General features: G+C 36.2%; 1 long non-coding RNA gene across 1 annotated transcript; it reads left to right on the top strand.

Moving 5' to 3' along the window:
* Positions 1-720: 720 nt before the first annotated feature.
* Positions 721-23,183, top strand: LOC120306708. The gene is made up of 4 exons (XR_005556378.1): positions 721-892; positions 7,654-7,793; positions 11,228-11,341; positions 23,142-23,183. It is a non-coding gene; the product is annotated as an uncharacterized LOC120306708 (long non-coding RNA).
* Positions 23,184-23,435: the final 252 nt, after the last annotated feature.

Raw genomic sequence — 23,435 nt, 5'->3', positions numbered from 1 at the left:
ACTGATTACAAAAAGAGAGTTGAGATGATAGCATTATCAGGTAAAAAGAGTTTGTGGATTAGCTACTGCAAACAGCAATTGATCCCTGTGATCATGACTTGATAGTGGACAATCCCAAGTTTTTTGATACAAGAAAAGCACTTTAAGACTTCTGTGAAACAGATTGTTACCAGCTTTGGCTAATGACCACAGAATTTTAAGATCTAAGCTGTGATGTGGATTAGTTACAGTCATTACTACATCTGGAGAATTTATGTTATGTAGGATAGATTAGAGGTCTGTATGGCCACTCTAAAGGATGAAAAGGCAAAAAAAAAAGAAACAAACAAAAAACAAATGAACACAATGCAACAATTGCATGCATGATTAGACGTATCTGTATTGCTATGCCTCAGAATCAATACTGACTCCATAATAGATGTTATGGAGGTTCCTGTGCAACTTACTGTCCATTTGAAGAGCATTGGGTTAAAAATCTTGCTTTTTGATAACTCCTCTATAGAATTTGCATGGCTTACAGCTTGTAGCAGTTAATTAATTTATTTTTTCTCTTATCCATTAGGCTCTGATTAATGATTTTTATTCTTTTATTACAGGTTGCATTTCTCTAGAATGTGTATTACATAAAACATCTAGGAGCTTGTTTGCCTGGGATAAAGCACTACTATCACATTTCTTTGTTTTGACAGGTTCTTTTTCAACTATCTATCTATCTATCTATCTATCTGTCTATCCATCCATCCAGAGAGATTTTCAAGCATTGAGAAGTTTTATAAAAAATAGCTTCCAAAGCTTAATTTAAGAAAGTGAAGTTTCTTCTGCAAGAAGAAGAGGACCTTATAAAATTGGATTCTTAAGAATTGGCATTTAAGGATTCCCAGAGGAAAGCTAGGTGAGAAAAAAAATCTATCAGCTATTGTGAAAAGTGCATTACAGGTGAAGGAGCTTAACACAAAACACATGCAATCAATGATGGCCCACTTGAACTTAACTTGTACAGTTATCTCTGGGGAAAAAAGATCTGTATGTGTTAGAATGACTGCCTTTACCAAGAAGAGGATACCATAAAAATTATATAAAAGTAACAAGAAAAAAACACTATGTTCAGGGCGGTTAACAGAATAACTGAAATGTAACAAAGGGATTGCCATTATGAATGCTCAGATTGTTTTGGTGATGGATTATATATAAATTTCAATTTTTAGAGCTATCAAGAAAAGTTTAGAGATGAATTAAATTGTTTATTGTTTTGACTGCCAGACATAACAGGATAAAACCTACATAAAAGTAACCATACATTAATGAAACACATTAAACTGTGCAAAAAATATTAAGGAACACTGTTACTAGATCAGATAAAATAATGGAGAAACATTAGGAGCTTTTGATAAAATTATCTCTCTATTTAGCAGCAGCTGGTGCAAAACTTGCTAATCTCCATAGTGGTATTTCCTTGTCTAAGTCAATTAAATATTCAATTTTATGTGAATTAGACCAACTTTGTTTTCCTATAAAGAATGGCTCCAAAACCCTCCACATGCTGAAGTGGAAATAGGGCAGTACCATAAATAATTTGTAAGGTCTTCTATAATTTCCTTGGAACATGGGCAGAAGTGCATATTATGTAAGATAATGAAAAATCAACTCTGTCTTTGCTGACACCTTTTGCTGGAACTGTGTTCTTAAGAGAGCTTTGGGGAGGGATAGAGTGTAACACACCTCAGATAGTGTTCACGTGCAATTTTGATTTTATAAAGTTCATACTGAAGGGAAATTTTATTTTCTGATAATTTAAACTAATTTCTTTGGGAAAAGACATCGAAGACTCAGATTTTAAATGGTAGATTATTGTTTGCACTATTTAAATTTAAAAAGAATGCTGAAGACAAACCAAGATATGCATATGATTGAATAAAACTATAAGCCAGTTTATAGTTCTCTAGGCATGGAGAAATTCATTTGCTCCAGGACTCACTGCTACCTTCAGTTACCTTTAATTATGTACCAATTTCTGCATAGAGAAAGGGAACAGGTATATCTTTTGAAAAAATTCTATATCATTATAGGTTAAAGTACCCATAGCTCTACTGCGTATAAAAAGTAAGAACTTGATTTTTTATGGAAAGTTAGGATTAGTGGAGTTTGACAGATATCACTTGTTCACCAGAACATTATTATTCCTGCCAAAGCTTTTTCAGGTTTTGTTTTTGGGGGTTAATAACAAGAATACCAGTTACTGAAGTGGTAAAAAAGGATGTCCATGTATCTGTAAGGAAAAACTGATTATATTATGTTCCCCAGTTGTCCGTTTGTTCCTTTTGCATTTCTCGTCCCCAAACCATCACTTTTATCTTTTCATAGTTAGATAATTTTTAGGAGCAATAGGTGTCCAGTGTTCTTAACTAAATGCACAAGCCTAATTAAGAATGGAATATAAGTATTAAGTAATCTGCATAAATAATATGGACAAGTTCCTTTATCTGAAAAAATCTTCACTCAGGGCTGAAACCTTATAATTAATAAATAGATTAAATAGTAGAGATGCAAGCATATATCCTCTTTATGTCTTTAAAAGTCTTGATTTATCTGCTAGGTATCCTATTGGGGTGAACCTAATCTTAAATTAAATATATAAAGCCAATGAAAACCTATAATAAGCTATCCAAATTCAACTGATCTAACTTAAACCATAGCTTGTTTCTGTTGATAGAATCAAAAGCTTCATGGAAATCCACAAAAGCAACAGTTTCCTGTTGGCATGTTTTATGTACTTATTAGATGATACAAAAAAAATCCACAATTGTTACGTTTCCTGCTATAAATACTGCCTGTTCTTCTGCAAGCACATTGTTATCAATGACCCAGCCTTCTAATTTATTAGCTAAATGCTTTGCATAAATTTTAGCTGTGATGTTAATTGGGCTAATCAGTCTACAATTCTCTGAGTTGCTATGATCACCTCTTTTGTATATTAGGACCATTATGTTTGTATTCCAGCCTTGGGGAAATTGGCTAGAGGAATTAATTTTATCAACGAGTTTAACCAAAATAGGTCTCCATCAAATACCATTAACTTTTAATAAATCACTAGAGATATAGTCTTCTCCTGGGACTTTGCCTCATGGCAATGCCAGGATCAGACATTCATTTTGGTTTAAGAGAGAGACAGGGTGCCAGAATGTAGCATTACCAAAATTTAGTTTAATTGGAGAATTAACAGGAATGGGATAGGGAGCAAAGAATCTAATATAATGGTTTTCCAATTCTTCAGACAATCTAGCCTCCAGTATCTATCTATCTATCTATCTATCTGTCTGTCTGTCTGTCTGTCTGTCTGTCTGTCTGTCTGTCTGTCTGTCTGTCTATCCATCCATCCATCCATCCATCCATCCATCCATCCATCCATCTATCCATCCAGGGCTTTTTTTCTCATAGAACACCTAGAACGGAATTCCGGCACCTTTTTTTTTTTTTTTAGAAAAAAAGCACTCTGTCTGTCTGTCTGTCTGTCTGTCTGTCTGTCTGTCTGTCTATCACATTTAAGAACCACCCATCTCCCTCACAGAGGGACTCTGGGCAGTGTACAATAAAATATCAAAAACATAACAACAGTATGTAAAATTTAAAAGAGGCAGGGGATGTTAAAAATTGATTAAAAGGTCATCTCAATGCCTCAAGCAAGGGTGCAGAGCCATGTTTTAAGTCCTTACACAAGGCCAATAGAGCAATGGTCCAGATGAGAGATGACCAGGACATAAATGCCTTAGCAGAGAGCTTCCTATCCAGGAAAGGGCATAACTAGTGCACAATAAAATCTTGAGTGAAAGCTCTCTTAGCCACAACTGCCACTTCAAGCAGGAGTCATGAGTTTAAGAGGACCATCAGATTAGGCACCAGATCTGCCTGGGATAGTGCAATACTATCCAAGACCAAAGAAGATAAAATCCTGCATGTAGACAACACTCCCCCCAAGCAACTCTATCTTAACAGGGTTCAGTTGAAGTCTATTGTTTGCATTGAGGCCCCCATAATCTCCAAGCACCATAAAAGAACATCCACAGCATCACTTATTTCATCCAGGATGGACATGTATAACTGAGTATCATCAGCATACTGGTGATCCCTCATTCCATAGTGATGGATGATCTTGCCCAGCAGTTTCATGTAGATGTTAAAAAGGAGTAGAGAAAGCATAAAACAGGGACCAAGAGCTGGACCTTTAGTTCTCTTTCAATATTGATTGCAACTGACCTTGGAGGAAGGAGGTGAACCAGCACAGAAGTGTGCCACACATCCCAAACTCCCTAAGTTGACCCAAAAGTCAGTCACCATGGCATTGAAAGCTAGGCTGTAAGGTCAAGAAGAGCAAGGATGGATACACCATGTCCATCTTGGTCCTGCCAGAGATTGTACATGTATGTGACCAATGCTGTTTCTGTCCCATATCCAAGCCTGAATTCTGATTGAAAGGGTCAAGCTAATCCAATGTTCTTATCTTCATGCCAAATGGCATTTACCAGTTTCTAGTATAATGTTACGTCTTTAGAATCTGTGGCAGTCAGGAGTAAGTGCCAAAGAGATATTAGATACAGTGTTTATATTCCCTTTTCTTCCTCAACAGTTCCATGACTACCCAAGGGGAGCAACTACCTTTTACTCTCCTTTCCAAATTCCTAATCATACAATGTGCTACCCTACATTCAACACTGAACCTGTGGCTATGTTGTAGAATGAACTTAATTTACTGTTGTCCTGACTTAATCCTGGTTTTAATTATTCAAGTATTTGTTGGTAGTAGCTCAGAATAACTGAAGAAGCTGCCTCAGCATTAATCAATTTAAGCTGAATATCTGCCAGTTGGCTTGAGCAAAGTTTGCAGTGATTTTATCAGCTAAATTAACAGACAATTTAATTCTTTTTTGTCCTGAATGTTTTAATGCAGGTGTTTAGATTGTTATGTATTTTCAGCATCCTACTTTCTTCCAAGCTGGTATATTAGAATGTGATAGGTGCTGATCATACAGCCTTGTAGGATAATTTCATATTTTGAAATGTTCCTATTTTGGCAGAGGGAATACATACATACAATAGTCAAATACTGTTGTTCCATTGCTGATAAGTATATATAATTATTGGGAGAATCTCTGGGATGAGAGTCATTCAAAATTTGAACATTTCATTTTTAAAGTAGATTTAGAAGTTTAAGCCCTTCCAGGTTTACTTTGGAGTCCTTCAAAGTATACAAAAAAGTAAGGTAGAGTTAATCAATATCAACTTTCAATCATTTTGCTATTTTGGTCTTATCACCCCCTATTCTTGCATTAAAATCACCCAGTAATGTAATAGTATCTATTGGGAATTTATCCCCTTAAACATCAGTTATGTTTTTGAGTGTAGTCTAGAGATCCTGAATTTGAGATTTAGCATTTCTGGGAGGCAAAGACACATTTAATGTTATTATGGCAATCTTATTTGTTATCATAAATCTCACTATGGGGAAGGAGGGATAACAACCCAAATATGATTGCACTGTCTCCAAATTCCATTTCCTATTTAACAAGATATCCAAACCTCCAAAAAGGGGTGGCCCACAGAATATGGTTTCCTTGCTATTGCTTTAGTTATGATACAATTTTGTTTCATGGGAGCAATTCATTAAAAATATTTATAAGTACTATTTAAGTATGTTCTTCTACACATACTTAATCAAAAGGGCTATTGCATATATCCATATATCCATCCACCTATTTGCAATTAAACAAATCAATTAATCTGTTTACAATTACAATTAAAAGGATCTTGATTTTTTTTTTTCAGTAGTAGATTCTGAAAGTGTTCTTTTCAAAAGAAAAGACTATTTTTTATAATAAATTAACAACCCAAGGGCAATGAGAAAAAGAACATAGAGATTTTTGTCTTGTTGGAGAGTAAAATTTATTTAAACTGGTCACAATAAATATATTGGTTCAGGAGAAACTAAAAGAAGTTTAAGCTGACATGCCTATATTTGTGAGAAAACTTGTTTGTCTCTAATATAACATAAAAAATGCTCAAGTACAGTTTGTCCTTGTGTTAAGATTGCCCTATAGAAGTGCTAACATCCTTAGGTTGAGACCGTAGGTTATATGGTACGCATTTTCTGATCATGCAAAATAAATCTGACTCCCCCCCCCAGGTCTATGTTGTTTTTTTTTAAAAAAAAAATAGCATTCCAGCTTGTGTCTTTTTGTTTGATTTGCCTTTTCTCCCAGATACCATGCTTCTTTGAAAAAAAGAAAAGAACCACAAACACTCAGAGAAAGACCAGATGACTGCAAAGAAATACAATGTTTTCATTCCCCCCCCCCCATCCTATCAGTACCTATCCATCCACCCATCCACCCCTGCCAGAACTGATGAAGCTTCTTGGATTAGAAGCAAATCATTTTCTTCTTCCTCCTCAAAGAAAAAAAACAGTCCAGTTGCCTTTTGAAGAAAAAAGCACCTTTGAGACAACTATGATTTGGATGACTGAGAATCTCCACAGACACACCAACACAATTCTTCAATGGACGGTTTAAAATTTTGACTTTGAATAATGGGTCAGGTTGTTGCATTACACAGAAAAGCATGGCGCTAAACAATTAGAGGCCAGACTGTTGATTTCGTGCTGATTTAAACAGTTTCTCTGCTTTAAAATTCCACCCTTTTTTCAGCCCACTCTCAGGTCTATCTAGAACATTTAAAAACGTATTTTTTCTTCCAAAGTATCAGTCACCCCTCCCAGCTTAATGTCCTCTGCAAAGTACCTTCCACTCCCTCCTCCAAGTTACTGATAAGAGTGGAAAAGTATAGGACCCAAAACATAGCTCTGTGATACTCTGCTTAATACTGTCCTTCAAGCTGAAGTTGAGCAGTAAATGATCTTTGGTAAGATCATTTAGTCAGCTGTGAGTTCACTTAAGAATAGTATCCTCTAGCGCATATTTTATTATTTTATAAAAGAGAATATTATAGGACAGTCTGTCAAAAGTTTTGCTCAGGTCCAGGTACATTATGCGTATGACATCCCCTTGTTCAATTGATTTCAATTCATAAGCTAGAAACTCTATCAAAGAAGGAGATAAGGAAACTCTGATATATGTTTGGAAAAAAAAATTCTACAAAAATTCTTGTTAATTGTAACAAGCCTCTTCAAATGGTCAGAAACACACTGCTTTATAATTTGTTAAACTTGCTGAACAGACACTAAGCAAACAAGTCTGTAGAATCCCAAGTCTGTCTTCCTTCTCCTTTTTAAAGATGGAAAGACATTTTAGTCCTTCAGAATTCTGACACCAATCCTCCGGGGGTTTCTTATAAGAGTTCTTCTGTAATCAGCCTCCACTAGTTGCTTTGGTACTCTATGTTGTAATCAGTTTGGTCTTGGTGAGCAAAGTTGTTTTTTTTATTTGCTAAGCTTCCTCTTAACCCCCCCCCCTTCTGTATCCTAAACTGGATAACCTTACTCACTCAAAGGCATAAAAATGATCATTTGGGTTTAATTTCTCTTCTGACAGAAAAAAGACACAAAATAAGTATTTAGAAGTTCTGCCTTTTGAACATCACTCATTACCAATATACCTCTTTCTTCCTGCAATGGACCTACACACTTTTTGTTCTTCTATTTCTCAGATCCTGTACCAGAGATTTTTGTAGACCAGGGGTGTCAAACTGCCAGCCTGTGAGCCAGTTGCATCATGTGAAGACCGTGCCCACCCAGCTCCGGCAATGCAAAAAAAGTCACGATATGTCACAACATGTCATGTGACACGGTGAGTTTGACACCCGGGTTGTAGACAGAGAGATGTGGAGCTGAATAGCAAGAACAGAAGGCAAACACTGGACTCTCAGGGGTGTAGAGGACCTGTTGAAGCTTATTCTACCCAAGTACTTGAACCCTCAGTAACTGAGATTGATAATTGGGGGACCCAATGAGGAAGTTCCACCCTTGATGGCAAACTCTACACACCCATCCTTTGCTCTCTGCTGTCCACCCATCCATCTTTTTGGTTACCATATTAATGTATTTATTCTTGTTGTCTTCCTTTGTCATTGTTTATTTTATTGTTCTATTATTTTACTTTTGTTCTGTTTACACTCTTTTCATTTTTCTTCCTTTTTATTATTTTAAGCTGTGTATAATAGCTCCATGGTGAGATAGATGGCAAATAAATTTAACAACAAACAAATAAATAAATAATAAAACATATTCTTTGGAACCTCAGCAGTCCAAGCCAATAATTTAACATAGCCACCAGAATAAAATATTTAACCAAGGAAGTACTCTAATGTATCTTATGGCAGCAGTTTGAAATTTCTCCTTCTGCTTTCTCAGCCTTAGTAAGTCTTCTAGCCTCAGTGGTTAGATCTAAGCAGATCCTTACTTGAGCAATCTCTAGCTACTTTCTTCCTTCTGAGGAAGACTTTTACTGTATCTGTTCCAGTATTGATATCTGCTTCTACAAGGCAAGTCAAATTATTGTTGTGAAAATTGGTTTTTTTTTCTTTTTACTTGTTGATTTTCTCTATTCATTGGCTGTGGAACTGCTAGGCCAGTGGTTCTCAACTTGTGGTTCACAGACTCCTGGGGGGGGCACGATGTCATCACTGGAGGTCCACAAAGGTTTGAGGAAAGGTATTTAAAGGGGATCCTTGGTGAAGAAAAGGTTGAGAACCACTGTGCTAGTTAATAACAAGACCTTTCTTTGGAGTACATCAAAATCCATTCTTCTGAATGTTGAATGCTTGTTGAATCCATCCAATATATAGATCTGTCTCAACTCTGGTTATCACAAATTCTAAGGATAAACTGGATAACTCTCCAGTGCTGCCATTCTCCTTCCCTTTTTCTCAATCAGTTTTTCTGTGTTGGTAAAGATTGGTTCAGGATGGTAGGCCCCCTTGTTCCTTTTTCCATCTTGTCACAAATGAAATGATCAGTGAGAAAGAACAAGAAATTGTTCGACTCTGACTTGGCAGAGTGAGATTTTCAGCAGATGTCAGGATGATTGAAATCTCCCATTATCCATACTGCATGTACAGTTTTAACATACGGGCTCTCAATAGGTGCTTATATGTAATTGCGCACATGCGTTGATAAAGTAGTCAGAAAAAAACCCCTGCATATTTTCATTACAATGTATGTTCATATTTATTCTGTTTTTCGGTTGCCTTAACCTAATCAGACCACATATACTGATAAATAAAAAGTAAATGAATAAGCTCATGAACATGACAAAGTTTTTGATCTCATGCTTGGAATAGAAGAAAATATGTTTAGCTAGAAATTCTCAGTCTATATCAGCATTTCTCAAATGGGGTTGATTACAAATGGTTCTGTGAGAAATCATGATTTGCATGTTACACAATAGTTGTGCAAACCATGATGGCTTCATGACTCAATGCTGGGCAGTTACATTGCTGTTGTTGCAAATGGTTTCTGTAGGCTGGGAATGAATTCTATTGCAAATTTTTGTATTGTTTTATTTTTATTCAGGGGTTACCAGGGATCTGAAAATTATTTCAAGGGATCCTGCTTAAAAACTTTGAGGAAAGCTGATCTATAATGTAAAGGGTAAACCAGGGACAGGGAGTTGCTTTTCTCCAACCATTCTTGATGTTAACAAAGAGTATATTCTAAATTGTGGCACTTGAAGAATATTCTGTATGTTGCAAAATGAATTATGCAGACCACATTCAGTCATAGGTTGCCAGTATTACTTGTCAACATACATTATAGTAAACTATAATATTTATTTTGTTAAAAATTGCAGTTTACCCATATTTACTTATTTATTAAAAAGAATCAAACTGCCCATAACTGAAACTGTTTGGAAAAATTATAATAATCACATTAAAGAATTACAATTTGAATACAAGCATTTACGATCAAATCGAATGTGAAATGAAACAGCATAAACTAGGAAGCAGCAATGTCGCCATTCAAAATCTAAAACAATACAAATTGAAAAACAATTTAAAAGCCTGGGAAACAGAACAACTTTCACCAGGTGCAAGGATGATGCTAAGATAAGCTTTTCTGGGGATAGATTCCATAAATAGTAAACCTCCACAGAGGAAACTGAAATTTAGAAGAAATTTTCTAAATTCCTAGAGAATGGATTGACTGATTGCTTTACTGTATGTGCCGTCAAAACCTTACCAATTCTTAGTGATCATACAGTATATCTGTCACCAATCTGGTCCTTCAGGCTTGAGTCCATCCACTTGTTGCTGGTGGTCCTCTTCTCTTTTCTTCCACTTTTCCCACCAGCATTGTAGACATATCTGAAGAGCTAGTTTTCATTTAATTTGTCTGATGTATAATAATTTGAGCCTGGTCATTTGTGCCTTGAGTGAGAAATCTTAAGTTAATTTGTTTGATAATTAATTTGTTTTCTTGGCTAGCCATGGTATTCTCAGGCTATCCCAAGTTCTAAAGCATAAACATTCTCTCTTTCCTTGTTCCTTACAGTCTAACTTTCATTTCCATAAAATGTCACAGGGAAAATAATTGCCTACCCAATGTTGCAGGTGTAAGTCATATCCTGGCATCTGAATATATTCTCCAAGACTTTCATTTCTTCTCAGCCAAGTGCTAGTGTGCAGCTTATTTCTTGAATGCTGGTTCCTTTATTGTTGTCCTAAAGGAGTACTTAAACAGAAATCAACATGTCAGACGTTAAGTAGGCTTCATAGACTTAAATAATGAGTGAAATGTCACCTACTCAATATGTTAGTCCTAACTAGAAAACATGGCAATGTATTTCTGGAACTCCTCATCAAATCTAATGTGATTTCACAGGTGCATTACAATCTGGCAATTACTAACTCAAGGAATCACAAGAGCTTTCAAAGTACCCTTATTCTGAAAGTCTTAAATCTTAAGAAGTCTTTCAGTAACAATGTCTCTTAGAGAACTAAAATATAACCTAGCTGATATCAACACAAACCACTGTAGTTCAATATTGGCATTTTTCCAATTAAGTTGCTAGTTAGTTTGATGCCCCTTTGTTTAAGGGAATTGGAAATAAAAAGATGAGGGAGGAGAAGGAGAGAAGTCTCAGTAAAGCACTAAAATCGAGTTGTTTTTTTTCATCCCTCTTTCCCTTCCTTTCAGTTCTTCAGAAAATGTTAATTTAATTGTGATACTATCACTTTGATGACAATATGACAAGACAGACAAATTTGATTGTATTCTCCACAGAGCAAAGCATATGCTACTTGGGAGACGTTGGGAGAGAGGACATAAAACAAATGGAGTTCATGAATATACAATTTTTATTGTACACAGAAGCAATATCCAAACTTCAGAGAATAGGTGGGTAAGACTTTATGCTTTCCTATTGAGATTAATTGGTGCAGTTTTAATGTGTCAACTGAGAATATTACAGTTGATGTTAAAATGAGTAAGAATATATTTTTTTCCACAAGATGAATAATCCATTTAATAGCTACAAGAAGTTCATGTCTGGTAGCATTTCTTAAAAGTAGTTTTGCTGTTGTTGTATAACTTAATTGCAATTATAGACTTGTTTAGGTAAAGGTCATGTTAGTCGACTGGTTATAAACTAAAAGAGAAATTAATAAATGCATTCCCTTGGCAATAGGATATGAATTGAGTTTAGGCAACATAATGGGGAGGAGGGGGAGCATAATTCTATTTCCACTTTAATATAATATTGCAAATAAAAGCAGCACACATTAACAAGTGGTAAATTAGATTTATCTAAGTAAACATGTTTGTACAATGGCAGTAGTGTTGCTAGGGTAAGGACAATCTGAAAGTTAGGATCTGCATGTAAATGGTAGCAATTCATTTTTACAGAAAGGAAGAGGTGGGAAATATCTCTCTGAACAATTATCTATGAGGACATAGTCTATTTTTTGTTGAAGAAATTGTTAAATTTCATCTATCTATTAATCTATTTTGCTCTAAGAAGTAAGCATAAATTTTTTAAGTCAACTTCTTAGATAAGTTGACATTTACTGACCCACAGCCATTTTAATCAGCCAGTGCAGCCAAATTGAATAATTCCTAGCTAACATTGCTTTCATCCTCAGGAAGTATAGCCAATGGTCATGATACTGGTAGCTGAGAATGATGGGAGTTATATAATCTAAGGTTTAAGTGTCTGCTTAATTTTAGCTATCGTGTTTATGTGTATGTAGGAATGAGTATATATTTTGATTGTGTGTGTGTGTGTGTGTGTGTTTGTGTGCTTTAAAGAAATGTATTTCACTACAGGTTTTGATTGGCTCTCCTTAAAAGGCTTATTCGGATATGCATGATTATCTTTCATTGACTTCAACTAAGAGAGATGATGAGAAGATTTGATTAAGCTGTCACAGATGAATGAAATCTTTTTCAATAGCGAAAGTTAACATACTTTGTGGAATGTCATCAGCTGTGGAGAAATCAAACACAGTCATCTAATCATTGAGTGATGTACAGTACATACATGTTTAATCAATTATTAGGCGGTATATCAGTCAAAAGGCTTAGAAGTGATAGAACAAGAACAGAATCAGTGTTTTGTTAGCACAGATCTTTTATGTTTAAACAAGATTTTTGCAGGTCTACAAATAGGGCCACTTTTATAGTTTACTTAGAATACATGTTAGGAGGAACATGTTACACTTAGGGCACATATTAGGGGGAACATCTGTCTAATGGCCCTTTTAAGTCTCTTACTTAGGGCACATATTAGGGGGAACATCTGTCTAATGGCCCTTTTAAGTCTCTTAAGCAAGAAAACATTACCTTTACCTAAGTACCTTTACCTGAGTTTTATCTAAGTCTGTCAAATCTGGGCTGCAAAAATTTAAACAATCTAACAAAAATATTAAACAGTCTAACTTTTTACTGTCATCTAGTGTTGTCTGGATTTTTGTAGCACAGATCTTGTAGTCCTATTTTACTTATTTCTACATACACCAAGAATTTTGAGTGTTTTCTTCTTAGCCTAAATTAGGCAGATTTTTAGGAAATGTAGCTATACCAAAAGTCATTGCCCTCATTGGAAATTTTTATGAAATCTAAATTCTTCAGAAAATTGTTGAAGGATTTCAACTGACTCATTAAGGTTAAAAAACTGTTATGTTTCATTCAATCACCCTAAGTGATTGAATCTTGTTTACAGACTCCACTAATTCTTTTTTTCTTGAACCAGAAGAAACCCTCTTCAAACTCATTCTCCAGACTTCCTTTAGAAAACTCTCAAGAATCAAGCCTTTTTTAAAAAATCAAGCCAATACCAGTTTGAAATAATAGGCACAATATTTTCAATGAAGTAAGAATTGGGATTAGTTGACCCCACAGTGCTGCCTTATATACCTGATCAGACTGCCCATAGTGATCAGTGCTGTCCACTAACTTTCCCCAGCTCTCTAGCTATCCAGAATGCATTTAAGAAGAGATTGCCAATTGGTCAGTGTGTGTTCCATCACTGATCTATGATCAATCATCACTTGCTTATTACAATCTTTCGGGAAAGGAAGAAGATTAAAGGCCTGGAAGCTAGCAGTTTTAAGAAAAGTGCTAGAATCATGTCATCTATTCATTAAAGTATTCATATAAATATCTTGTATTAGTTACCTAATGCCTTGCAGGATAAGAGAAACAAAACGTTAAAGCTCTGAAGTAAAGTAAACAGAAACAAAGACATGAAAAGAGTAACAGGAACATAAGACACACAAAGTGTATTTATACCTGCTTATTTTCTGATTGGGGGGGGAGTAGGGGTGGTTAACAAGATCTATTTAGGTGACAATACTTTGATATAAGAATGACATCTGCTTAGCATTGTGATATTAATGCTTCCATTGGATTTTACTGGATGTATATTAATAAAGCTAGCCAATTACCAATAATAAAAATATAAATGTATCCTCTGAAATACGCTGAACATTTTAAAACAATATCATTTAGCAAGAGACACTGTTTGTGGTCATTTGGATTTTTTGGAGGGCTTGCTAGAATTCAGAACCTGCTCACTTGCTTTGTAAACTAATAACCCTCTCCTCCCAAACCCCACCAATATCTCTTCCCATTCCCAAGTGGGCCATGTAACAGTTCTGTGGGAAAATTTGCAGAATGCCCATATAATTCATTGTTTAACTTGCCTAGCAATTAAGGGTGCCTGAGGCAGCCAGGCAGCTTCCTATTCCACTTGGCTGACTGTTAAGCATGACCTCTCTTCCCCTTCCCCCCCCCCCAGTTCAGAACTCTTCTCATCTTCCAAAATTATGTGAGAAATGATTTTTCATGCTATTTGCATGTTTTAGCACATCCATCATTATCATGTGCACTGACAGCTTTATACTTCAGCTGTGACAGAGCTTGAAAAATAGTAGGCCTATCAATCACTACATTGTAGGTTTCCAAAATGAGAGCCTTGCAGCTGACATTTTCCCTGTGCCTTTCCTTTTGTCTGCTTTGCTTTTCTTCACCCACAATCAGTGCCTTTTTGTCATTGTTGTTTAATTACACAAAAGATGATTTGGGGTGATAGCCAAATGTGGGAAGACATATATTCCCAACCTTTCTCCTATCTTTCAATTGTATTTTTTTTTTTTTTTTGCCACTCTTGCTTTGAATGTTTTCATGGAAAAAAATGGACAGTATCAAAAAGAGGATAGGTTTTGCCTAATTTTATTTCTCCCAAATGTTACAATGTAAAAATCATTTGGCTCTGGCTGTTCTGCTTATGTGTATGCATTGTAATTTTCTTATAGCTAGTTTTTTCTCTAGACAAAAAGTACAATCTATACATGAGAGAAAGACAGAAATCAGGGTTTGTCTAGCTAATCTTTATTTATTTTTTAAGAAAGAAAACCACCCTCATGGTGCAAACACACTTAAAATAAACAATCCCAAGTTGTCAGGCCATTCTGAGGGCCACAGAGTGCTACTAACAATAGCAGAAAAGAAGAATGTGAAATGGAAAACCTGAGGAAGGAAAATGTAATAGAATATTCTGGAAGATGGAATGGATATCTAAATAAGAACCAGTTATACTGCAAAGTCCAAAATGCCCTCTATTATTTCCAAAATTTTACAGACTAAATACAGGTAGTCCTCAACTTACAACAGTTTATTTAGTGACTGTTCAAAGTTTCAACGGCATTGAAAAAAAATGATTTTTCACACTTATGACAGTCACAGCCTCCTCATGGTCACATGATTTATGTTTAGATGCTTGACAATTGGTTCATATTTATGACGGCTGCAGGGTCCCAGAATCACATGACCATCTTTTGCAACCTTCTGACAAGCAAAGTCAATGGGGAAGCCAGATTCACTTAACAACCCTGTTACTAACTTAACAACTGCAGTGATTTACTTAACAAATGTGACAAGAAAAGTCATAAAAATGGGGCAAAATTCACTTAACATATTTCTCACTTAGCAACATAAATTCTGGCTTCAGTTGTGGTTGTAAGTCAAGGACCAAATGCAGTTCTGCTCATGGGTGTTAGAAAATTAAGGTTACCAAATAACAGTTAAATTGAATTGAGAATTGAGAATAATTAGTCAGTTAGATTGCTTAAGAATAGAACAGAACTGGAAGGGACTTGGAGGTCTTCTAGTCCAGCCCCTTGCTCAAGCAAGAGAATCTATACCATCTCAGACAGGTGACTGTCTAGCCTCTTCTTAAAAACCTCCAGTGTTGGAGTGCCCACAATTTCTGGAGGCAAGCTGTTCCACTGGTTAATTGTCCTCAGAGTCAGGAAGTTTCTCTTTAATTGCTTCCCTCTTTAATCAGTTTCCAACCATTGTTTTTTGTCCCGCCCTCTGGTGCTTTGGAGAATAATGTGAGCCCCTCTTCTTTGTGGCAACCCCTTCAATACTGGAATACTGCTATCATGTCTCCCCTATTTCTTCTTTTCTTTAGACTAGCCAAACCCAAGTCCTACAGCTGTTCTTTGTATGTTTTAGTCTCCAGGCCTTGGATCATCTTAGTTGCTCTTCTCTGATTTTTTTCCAAACTCTCAACATCTTTTTTGTGATATGGTGACCAAAATTGGCTAGATGATTTGGTACTCTTAGAACAGCCCTTTGTATGTTATTGAGTCTGACTGACATTGAATAGCATGTTTGTAAACAGAAAAATGTTCACACACATTCAGTGATTGGAAAGGATGGGAGCAGTGCAGGCGTAATAAGCTCTCTTCAAGTTACACTTTGAGTGCAGATCTGTGAGTTTTTATTGCTCACGAACTGCTCACAATTGCTTTTAGGCCCAGACTTTACTAACAACAACAATAACAAAAAGGAATCAGATCAAACATTGCAGTTAAGTGGATCCCAAGGTTAATTTATCTCACTTTTTAAACAAGCAACATCAAAATCAAAATCTTTCATTTGGCACCACTAATGCGCCAACTCATTTAACCTCACATGGACACTGAGTTGTTTTGGCAACAAGGGGTTGTTGTGGTAGTATTAACCTCAGATTTGCATATTATCTCAGGGTATAGCCTACAAACTGAGAGAAAAATTGTTTTTCCTGAATGAAGCAATCCATTTATGACATTCTTCAAATCCCTCACCATTCCTTTCTACCAGCCTCCCTTCTTTGACCAATGAGTTCACACTCTCCAGCATTCTCCAAACTTTGCAATTTCTTGGCTCTAACATAAGAGAGGTCAAGTCAACATGTTGGGCATCAAATAGTTACTCTAGTTTCTAGAATAGCTTTCTCCCCTGTCATCATAACATATCTTTCAATTATGCTGTACAATTATGAAACAATTATGAAACAAGTTTCAAAAGTTACACAATTTCCTCTCCTACCCCACCCCTAATTGCTCTGATATCCAAGAAACTTCCATTTGTTTGCAGCAGATGACTTATAGGGTAGGGCTTGAAGGCTTACTTTAAAAGTATAACATCCTGTGAAATAAGCACCAAGATCACAATAGGCAAGTATGCTGGTGAAAAAAGGAACAAAAGGAATGGGAAGAAGGGAGAGAAAGAATGGCTGTTTTTTCATTGGATTTTATAATCAGAGGGCACTGAAAGGTGAATGAACTAAGGAAGAACCATCCAATTGGCCTTCTGTCTGCATTTAAGAAAGGTTTCATAGAAAAGACCGGAGAATTGATTCACTGTGATGTTGGATTTTAATCAAAGCAGAGGATAAGTCAACTTTTTAATCAAGATTTTCTGTAATGGATTATTTTCCTAATTGGATGGGTAGAGGAGACAAACACATAGAACCTAGGGCTCTTTGGCATTCTTTAAATATTGGTAAACTTTCAATCTCAGCCAATTGTGAGATAAAATCTCTACTGGAATAGGGCACTCTTGGAGGTCACACATTCAACTCGTAAAGCTATGCACTGAACAAGAGCCAGGCAAGTATTATCTTAATTCGGTACTGTAATTAAGACAGTTCTCCTTGCTTAGACAGTCGATTGATGGGTTAAACTCTGAAGGACACCCCACAGGTTACAAAGTTTTTGTTGGAAGCAAAATACATGGTAAAAGCCAACCAAGATTAATCATTTTCTGCCTTGTCCCTTCAAATCAGTGAAACAGATTAGGTATGCTAAAACTTATTTAATTCCCTAAAATGGAATTAAATTATTCTCCCAACCAAGAGATATTATAAAATGCAAAACCTGCAGGATATTTTGGTAGTTTGCCCAGTACGATGCAAGGAAGAGTAGCAATTTTATCATCAACATACAGAGTGAAATATTCTTATTTCAGAAATACTTATTATCTAGCAAGATATGTACTATGATCCAATAGTATAGAGACTTACTTGAAGTTCTAAGGCAGTGGTTCTCAACCTGTGGGTCGGGACCCCATTTGGGGTCGAACAACCATTTCACAGGGGTCGCCAAACAATGCAGTCCGCCATTTTTCCCCTTTTTCCTTAGCTCTGCTACTCCCTTTTATTCTATTGGCTTTTGTAAGCCAATAGAATAGACTCTCTTGAATAGAGTCTAATTCTATTGGCTTTCAAAAGCCAATAGGAATTGTCCAGGCTGTTTCTGCCCTGCTGAGCCCGCCAAAAGTCCCATTCTGCAAACGGTGCTGCACCAGCTGAGTAGTCCTCGACTTACAACTGGTTGGGGGTTGCGACATTAAAAAGGTTGAGAACCACTGTTCTAAGGTATACAAGAAGGTAATTGCATGAAGAAATATCCTCAAAGTGGTTTGTTTTTTCATAAAGTACTGTTCGTAAGTGTGGTAAAGAAGGCTGCAATGGGGTGGGGGGTGCAGGAGGTGGGACAGGGCATCATTTCTTATGCAATAGAAGATTTAGTTGGTAGGAACATTTGGATCTACAGAACATATCTCCACAGCCTAGAATTTGATCCTGATGGGCTCAAGGTTGACTTAGCTTTCCATCCTTCCAAGGTCGCTAAAATGAGGACACAGCTTGTTGGGAGGCAATATGATGACATTGTAAAACCACAGAGAGAATGCTGTGAAGTGCTACGGGGTGGTATATATGTCTAAGTGGTATTGCTATTGCTATCCTCTTAGATTTTTACAGTGACAATTTCATGGTTTCAGATGGTCAGCATTTTCACAAGTTCATCGACAAGGTTTACATAGTTGTATATTGTTTACAAGTTTACATTCTCCTATATCCTCAAAATCTCTGGAAGAGCCAAAATCATGTGACCAATGTCAGCAATGAATGGAGAAGGCATACCCTCTATGGTCACTTAATAATTCCCCTGGAATAGTAGTACATCAAGGAGAGAACCAACCTAGAATTAAGGAGAAATTTCCTGAAAGTTAGAACAATTAATCAATGGAACAACTTGCCTCCAGAAGTCGTGAATGCTCTGACACAGGAGTTTTAAAGAAGAAATTGGACAGCCACTTGTCTGAAATTGTATAGGGCTTTCTGCCTGAGCAAGAGATTGGACTAGAAGATCTCCAAGGTCCCTTCCAACTCTGTCATTCTATACTTTAATAGGATGCTGGAAGTAGGTCTTTTCTGTCTTTCTCTTGCTCTCTCTGTCTCTCTATTCAGCTTTGATATAACTTTTTTTTTTTAAATGAAAGAATTTTTTTCTTGTGGAGCTCCAGATCAATACAGGTGATAGATGACATAGATAATGTCACAAATTTGATGTCATAAGCAGATTTGAATGCATGGATTATGCAATAAAGCCAAATTAGAATTTGGTCATGTATAGACTTTCTGATGGACAACAGGCAGCCAAACAGATTTGACTATGTGGTTATTTCTCAAACTCAAATCAACAAATCCTTCCTTCCTTTACTTCACCGGTCTACTGCAAAACTATTAAAGAAAGAAACATATTGTCCAAAGTATTATTTTTTTATGAAACACACTTCTCCAGTTCATTGTAGTTAATCTTTTCTCTCAGGCCTATTTTATTCCTATATATTTTTGTTTCTGCTTTCTAGAAACCATCCTCTGATCACTTCTCTAGTTTTGCCTTTTGGCCTCTTTTTCTCCATACAATTTGCAGCTCTTTGCCAACAAATCCCATTATCCTTCTCCACAGCAATGCTGTTAGTCAATGCATTACCTTTATCTTATGTTTAGATGCTGCCATAACCATACTGTGATTTACCAGAGCTTTTTGAAATATTGTACAGAAATGTCTGACAATTTTCATCAAACGCTTTAAAAAATTACTGAGAGCAGTAGAGATGTGATTAAGGCCATTCTCCCCAAGCCTCGTCTTTATTTTATTTCTGAATGACTAAAATCTGCCAGATTGTATTTTGAACAGAAAGAGCATTTACTTGTTACAGGAGTATTTAGTGTATCAGAGATGGTATTCCTCCTTGATTAAAAGTAGACCTTTCTTCAGGAATCAAAGCTTCATTGAACTTTCACTGAATAATGGTGGTATTAATAGCCACTAGTATGCCATGAAGTCTACACATGTACCAAAAGATGGAGCTTGGAGTGTGGCACCATATTGGCCATCTTACCACTGGCTGGATTTGAACTGAGGAAACTTTGTTCAAATCCACCCTTAGCAGCGGTGGGATTCAGATGTGTGAACAACTGGTTCTCTGTGTGGATGACGCTTGTGGAAGTCCATTCTGGGCCTGGGCAATAAAAAATTAGCTACCGGTTCTGCCGAACTGTGCAAACTGGCTGAAACCCACCACTGACGCTTAGCAATGGAATCTCAGTGAATAGGTTTTAGCCAGTTTCTTTCAGCTAATCTAACCCACTTTTCCTTCTATGGGGAATAATGGAAGAGAATGTTAGGTATACCATCCTGAGCTCTTCCAGGGAAAGATATAAATCTAACACAAAGAACATAGTTCCACAGATATACTTCTAAAGACAAAACAGCTCTTATTTCTCCTCTTATTTACAGTGATTTCAAGTATAGCTCACTTTTCAATACTTAGGTCTAATTCTATTATACAATTTCCATTCAGTTTAATCATTGAGTTTTAGAATTGGATGTTTTTTTTAAAAAAATCATTGAGAAACATTTAAAAATATTATTTAGGATACCTAAAAAAAATCCATTGCAGCCGCTTATAAAGAACACTCTGATCCTTTGCTGCAAAAAAAACAAAAACAAAAACCTGCCACCAGTTTAACATTGTACCTGTGGCATTACCTCTTAAAATGATACTTTTAAACTTCTAAGTAAATAAAATAATAGTATCCTAAATCTAATAAAACATGACAACAGATATCAAAAAATATTATTTTTTTTGCCAACCCAACTGGTAAGCTACTTTAAGTGACACTTTTGAAAAAGGAAGCATTCATCCTGTGTCTCTCAAGATTGTGTCTGAAGGGGGCAAACTGTTGCTGAGGGAACATGGATGAGGATGAAAAGGCCCTCCGTGTAGGTGACATGTTGTCTGCTCGTCTAGGGCTGCATTTTGTCTTATTTCTGTTGTCACAGAACCTGAGGCTAGTATTACTTGATGTAATACTAGATTTGTCCCCCATTTCCCCCCCACACACCTTTCCTGTCTCATTCAATTCTCATTTCCTTTTATTGCACTCTGCAAGTGGGTGAGGGAATCCTGTAGAACAAAGATCAGCTTTCTGACACCATCTGATAAAACTGTATATCCAGTCCACATCCCATCAATAGCATTTTTTTTAAAAAAATTAAAATGGCTGGGATTTGGATTAGGACATAAAACACACAAAGATGCAGAATGATAACACTCCAAATTCTGTTATGTTTTGTAATTAGACATATCATGGGACATTATTAAGTTAGGACTAAGATATCTGCTTTTCAATTTTGATTAAACAGACTTTCAGACTTTAAAAGGAATAATCGAGTTTTGACATTTGGATTGTTTTTATTATTCTGTTTTATTCCATTTTACTTTTTGTATTTTATCTTTATGCAATCTATATTATGTTATATTGGAAGTCAGCACCTTCCCACCCTCCTAGAGAAGGAAATATTTGGGGGGGGTATTAAAAAGGACAGAATATTATATTTCCCCAAGGAAAAAATGAAAAATCTTAAGCAAAGACAGCCCCAAGTCTCCCTCCCCCAACCAGAAACCAAGTGGGCCAGCTTTTAGAAATGCAGATTTGATCATTCTTTCAAAATACTGTCACCAGGAAGCTTGGAGCTGATGGGATTAGAAAGACAAAGATCCCTAGAACCAACAACCTCTCACCCCAAAAAATCCAACACAGGACATAGCCATCAGCCTCAGCCCCAGGGAAGCAGGATATGACCTTTAGGACATAATAGGATTAACCCACCACTATCAGAATATCAAAAGGACATGCTCAAAAGCTCAGGTCAAGGTTCATGCCACAGGAACAAGAAACAACTCCAAACACAAAAGCCCAAGAAGATATAAAAACCCACCACTCCTAGCTACATATGGTCAGCTTTCCCAGAGCCACATTTCTGTCTGGCTCTGCTCTTCAATAAACTACAACTTTCTTTCTAAAGCAGTCTCCATTTTGTTTATTCCCAGCTTGGACTGGACTCTGATGAAGATTATTTAGGAGGGTTTTGGGGGTACATTGTTCGCTTTCTGTAATATGCTGCTCATAGTCACCTTATAAATCTAGTAAATACATACATACTTTGTATGTACATATTAGTAAAATTCATGCATATTATGGTGATAAAAAGAAGGCACAATATAAATACATAGAGCTTCAAAAGCATTAATATATTCTATTTCATTAAGGAAATCTACCTGTACATAGAAATTTTCCACACTCATCTAAGAAAGGGCAAATATCTCCTAAGCATCTTCTCCTAACTCTAATATAATTCTGAGAGTCACATTATATTTCATTCTAAGCATTATCAGCAATATTATTGAGAAACCTGAAGTTGTACCCAGACTCCTCTTTTTGTTCATCTTGGGATGACCCACACCTTATTATTTCCCACTGTTTTTCAACGTTGGGATGTAAATGCTAGTTTGCATGTAACCTGGAAATGTTTTGTAAATCACCAAACCATTGGATGTGCATATAATTTCGGTATACTCTTCTTTAATATAGATTCATAAATGTTAATATTGATTCTTGTTTCTTCAATTATCTTACACTAATTTATATATCCTTTTTTTTCTTAATTCAAGCTTGGTGGTTAATTAGGCAGCTAATCTTATGCTCTTTTCTTATTTCCCTCTCCTCCAGATTTAGGCATAATGAATGGGAATAAAAGTTTGGAAGTCTTGTGAATACCAGCCGACCGAAAAAACATTTTCATGAGCAATAGAAAAACTGATGTCTTCATTTTGATATCAGATTTTGCACCTCCATGTAAATCAGCTCTATAAAGGATCATGATATGTGTAGTTTTAAACTTCTAGAGTACACCAAGTTGTCTACTCCCAGTTCTATATTCTGATTTACATGATGATCTATAGCAAGGTTCCCAACTGAGGGTGCTCACACTTCTGGGGGTGCAAGATGATATTCCAGGGGGTGCGAAAACTTGGGTTTTCAAAATTATTGTCTATATGCATAATTAGTTGCCATTATTTTGAACTTTTGTAAGGCATGCAAGAATATATCAGAAGCATTATAGGGGTGCGGGGTATAGAAAGGTTGGGAACTGCTGTTCTATAGATTTGAAATGTCATTATTTTCAATGCTAGCAAATTAAAGTAAGATACTAATTACAAAATTATACCTTAGAACTGAGGCCTTTGAACTATGGTGCTGGAGAAGACTCCTGCGAGTCCCCTAAACTGCAAGGCTATCAAACAGGTCAGTCCTAGAGGAGATCAACCCTGACTGCTCTTTAGAAGGCCAGATCCTGAAGTTGAAACTCAAGTACTTTGGCCACCTAATGAGAAGGAAGGACTCACTGGAGAAGAACCTAATGCTGGGAAAGATTGAAGGCAATAGAAGAAGGGGACAACAGAGAATGAGGTGGCTGGATGGAGTCACTGAAGCAGTAGGCGTGAGCTTAAATGGACTCCAGAAGAT

This window comes from Crotalus tigris, unplaced genomic scaffold (genome assembly GCF_016545835.1).
Source record: "Crotalus tigris isolate CLP2741 ecotype Arizona unplaced genomic scaffold, ASM1654583v1 scf7180000017744.3724543626:3957646, whole genome shotgun sequence".
In the NCBI taxonomy this organism is placed as follows: domain Eukaryota; kingdom Metazoa; phylum Chordata; class Lepidosauria; order Squamata; family Viperidae; genus Crotalus; species Crotalus tigris.
The sequence above is the reverse complement of the archived record's forward strand: the minus strand, read 5'-3'. Positions and strand labels throughout refer to the sequence as shown.